Source organism: Paroedura picta, chromosome 8 (assembly GCF_049243985.1).
Source record: "Paroedura picta isolate Pp20150507F chromosome 8, Ppicta_v3.0, whole genome shotgun sequence".
Taxonomy (NCBI): Eukaryota; Metazoa; Chordata; class Lepidosauria; order Squamata; family Gekkonidae; genus Paroedura; species Paroedura picta.
The window spans coordinates 21,725,087-21,729,844 of NC_135376.1; positions in this window are offsets into that span (position 1 = coordinate 21,725,087).

Genomic DNA, 4,758 nt, shown 5'->3' on the forward strand with positions numbered 1-4,758 from the left:
ACTGCAAAATCTTCCGGATTTTTTTATAGCTTTACAAAGGCAAGGAAATGGACTTTGAATTGAAAGCATTGAAGTAATTTCAGCACAGCTCCATTACTCTAAAACTGTTATATCTGTTGATACCTTCATTGTGTTGCCCAGTTGAGTTCTTAAGCTCTTACTTTTTGATGATCTAAAGACCATTATTATCATCAATTGAATATGCTGTATAAAGCAGTGGTCCCCAACCCCCGGTCCAAGGACTGGGACCGGTTCATCAGTCAGTCAGTTCCAGGCCGTGGCTCCTCCTCGTCCTCCTCCCCAGCTGCTGCCTTGGGGCTCACCTTTGGTGCTTTCCAGCGGTCACCATGGCTGGGGTTCCCCCTCAGGGTGGCACTGCACAGCTGCTGCTGGCAGCGCCCCCCAGTGGGCGGTGGGAAGTTAGGGGTGCCAGAGGGAAAGCAAGTGGAGCAGGGGCTCAGGTGGTGGTGACATCCCTCAGCAAAAGACTACCCCCCCCCTGAGCCTCAGCAAAATTGTCTAGCGTTGACTGGTCCCCGGTGATAAAAAGGGTGGGGAGCACTGGTGTAAAGCATTTAAAAATAAATATTCCTTACAGCCTTTGCCTGCTTGTCACAATGAACAATAGTGGTTAATGCAGGACTTCAGAACATAAGAGGAGCCATGCTGGATCCAACTGAAGGCTCATGCGGTCCAGCATTGTGTTCACCGTGGCCAGCCTGCTCCCTCTAGGAAGCCCACAAAACCTACTTTTTGCCCGTGATAATCCCAGCTCAAGAATATGCACACATTTGTTCCTTTTGAGAAATTATTTTAATTCATATTTTTCTATTAATTAACTCATTATTTTCACTAAAGCTCTCAAAATAGATCATTAGAAATCCAATTATTTTAAAAGTTAAAAGCCATAGGAATCTTGCAAGCACGATAATCTAGCCAAACTTGATATGCTCCAATCTGGCAAACTGTCCCCTTGACTCAGGACAAATCTTTATTGATTTTTATTTGTTGATGTCATTTATAGACTGCCTCTCACTGTGATATCTCAGAGCCAGCTTGGGGTAGTGGTTAGGAGTGCAGACTTCTAATCTGGCAAGCTGGGTTTGATTCTACGTTCCTTCACATGCTGGGTGACCTTGAACTTACCCCAGCACTGATAAAATAGTTCTGACTGAGCTGTAATGTCAGGGCTCTCTCAGCCTCACCTCCATCACAGGGTATCTGTTGTAGGGAGAGGAAAGGGAAAGCAATTGTAAGCTGCTTTGAAACTCTTCCAGGTAGAGAAAAGTAGCATATAAGAACCAACTCTTCTTCTTCTACATAAAACCAGTGGGGAATGGGAAAGGTACATAGAACATTTGGAACAATATGAATGAGAAAAGATAAACAGTCATAACAGCACAACATATGGGTAATCATAAACAGTGGAAAGGAATAATAGTAGTGGTTGGGGACAGACTGGATGTCAAGGTTGCCTGGCAAGTGGTCCAGGCTGTAGGAGGGTCCCCATCATTGGACTCATCTGAAAGCCCAGCAGAAGAGCTGTTTTGCAGGTCCTATGGAACTGTTCCCCAATCAATGCACATCCAAAAGCCTGCTTCTAAAGTCACCAATCACACACAAAGTTACTTCACATGATTTTGCAGACCAAGGACAGTCAATGCTGTCCGTGTGCAGGAAAGAATACCACAGCATGAGATAAGGTCTTTTCTTCCTTCTACACAATGATTTATAAACATTATTAAAGAAGCCATATGCAGAAGAAAAATAGAATGGTCTCTCAGATATAATTATTTTAAGAAACTCTTTACAACCATTAAATACATATCCTCCTTCAATCCTGCCGAAGAAACTTCAGTGGAATACAAATAAACTGGTGCTCAGTTCATTAACACAGAGCATGTTTTTATCCCACATGTCCTTCATGGAGCTCAGAGAGGCAGATCCCATTCTCTTTTTCTCCATCAAATCCTCACAGCAATCTTAGGAGGTAGGCGAGCTTGACAGTGCCATCCCAGGCAGAGTTATCTCCTTCGAAGCTGGTTGTCGTTAATAGATGGCTGTCACTCTGCTTTAGGATGGCACTGTGGTTTGCCCAAGGTCACCAAGTGACCTTCACGTCTGAGCGGAGCTTGTCTGACATGCTAAACCAGAGGTATCAAGCTCATTTGCCACGAGGGCCAGATCTGACAGAAATGGCACTTAGTTGGGCTGCGTCGTGTGTGCCATAAAATGTGCTGCCAGGTACTGGAGATTATATTTATATTTATTATTATTTATTTATATATACCGTCACTCCCCAGTTGGTGTCACGGCAGTTCACATAGTAGAACATTAAAATACAATAAAACCCCAATAAAATTTCCCCAATTTACAACAACAGCCGCAAGGCAGCAGTGGTCACATCATCTCTACCCAACCCTATCCCACCCTGTTCAGCCAGAGGCTAAGTTCTCTTTCAGAGAGAATTTGGTGGATTTCTGATAATCCCTGGGGTCTGGGGAGAAACCCAGGGGAATGCCTGTGTTTGGAGAAGGGGAGGGACCTCAGATTATAGAACAATGCAAAGAATCAACATAGAGAAAGAAGCTGCCTAAGGCCTGACATCGTCATAATCCAGGAAGTGGGTTACAAATGGAGAAGACAGGGCAGCAAAAGGAAGATGACACGCACAATGGACACTGCAGAAGGCTGTGATCCTCCGCCTTCTAAAAATGACCTTCTGAGGTGTTCCATTTTGCTATGGTTCTAATCTCTTGGTGAAAATGCCCTCCCCAATAGTTCTGTTTTGCCCATTCCTCAAGAAGAATTTCCCAACCTGAATTTTACAACACTATGCCCCCCCCACCCCAATCTCCTTTGGTGGCTAGAGGGGACCTGCCAACCTTACCTAGAACTGAACCTGGTAACTTATTGGCAACTGATGGAGTGTCTGCAGAATGGGTGTGGCACAGACACTCTGCCGAGCAAAGTACTAGCTGGGCTGCAACATTTTATAACAATTGGAGGTTTCCAGTTAGAGCCATGTCATAAACATTGAAATACTTTAATCCTGAAGTAACCATAGCATGAAGCCCTATGGCCAGATCAGCTGAGTCAAGACGAACGTCTGTCTTCTGGGCTAAACGAATCTGGAAGAATGCTTTTTTGTACCTTAGTGATCTGGAAACTAATTCCATTCCCTTTTGCTAGGAGACATACTAGCAACAGCATCGGTTCTGCTCTCAGAGTTCCTGCCTCCAGAAAAAGTCTTGCTTTTGCAACATCTGTTTTTTGCGGATTCATAAATAAAATATTCCAACCAGTTTGCTAAGAGGTAGAGTCATGCCAGTTCTGACATCATGAATAGGATTTGAGCAATAACATCCTGGATAAAAATAGATGCAGAACTGACTGCCTTTTTCAACCCCCTATATCTTTAGAGCTGCAACATATGAAAGAGGTGAAGGTATAGGTGAAGACACATGCACAACACAGATGCTAGTCCCATAAGCCTGAACCCAAAAGAGTAGGGCACATGGAAGCCTGCATGCACAATGGAACTTCTGACCTTCTTTCAACTGTATCCCTTGGTGCTGCCTATGCTTTCTTGCAGAACTTTGGAGGACATTCACCAAGCAATTATTTGGGATCAGAATGCAACTACAAGCTCTAGTAACTACCACGTGGGCACACTGAGCAACCTCAGGGATTCTTGAATGAAACAGACTGCTTGGACTGGGTAGCAGGTGAGGTTATGGGACAGCTCTGATTGCCCTGGTAGATGACCTGTGCCAGGGGGATGGATAGGAGGACTATGATCCTGTCAGTTCAGACCTTTCAAAGACTTTTGATACCACCAGTCATGGTATCCCTCTAGACTGCCTTTTAAAATGGAGTTTTTCCCTACTTCAAGCGCATATTTGCGCTTGAAAGATCATTTTCTCCCAAATGAACTTATCCGACGACTCTGGTCATCTTCATAGACCCTGCTTCAGGTACCTAGGTTGCCAGCTCCAGGTTTGGAAATATCTGGAGACTTTGGAGGTGGAGCCAGGAGTGTGTGGCATTTGGGGCAGGTTCCTCTCTCCAAAGCAGCTATTTTCTTCAAGGGACCTGATCTATTTAGTCTGGAGATGAACTATAATTCCAGGAGATCCCAGGGGTCCTACCTGGTGCTTGGCATCCCTGGGCACCCCGCCCCTCTTAGGCTAGGTATACTGAAGCACGCTCTTGGTCCAGCAAAGTTCATTGTTGGCCTTCTTGGTCATGATGCTGAAACGAGGAAAGAATGCAGCTTGGGACAATATCATATAGGTGCAAAAGCAGAACCATTATCAGAAAGGATGAACAAGATGTGAATGTTGATAAGGCCATTTGCTAACCCAGATTTGTATCAGAGTTAAATGAAGCAAAACGAAGCCAGAGGCTTGGACATCTTCCCTTGGACCTAAGCCCAGGATCCTTCTTGAGTTATCAGTGAACCACAACATTTCACTTGCTTTCATTTTCTCTACTACTCTATCAAATATGTTTTTAAAAGAGGAGAGGTTAAGTCAAGAGAAATTGTTAAAAGTGACCAGCATTCTGTCTCCCCTACGTTTTTCACCATGTATTGCTAGAGAAATTGGTCAACCTACATTTGACTGGGATTCAATCCAGACTTTCTTTGAAGTCTAAAATATTAAAGGAGTTAAATAAGGCTATAAATAATAAAATGAGCCCTGCCTGTAAAAGCTGTTCTTAGCAATGCTTTCATTGCAGATATTTGTCTGCACC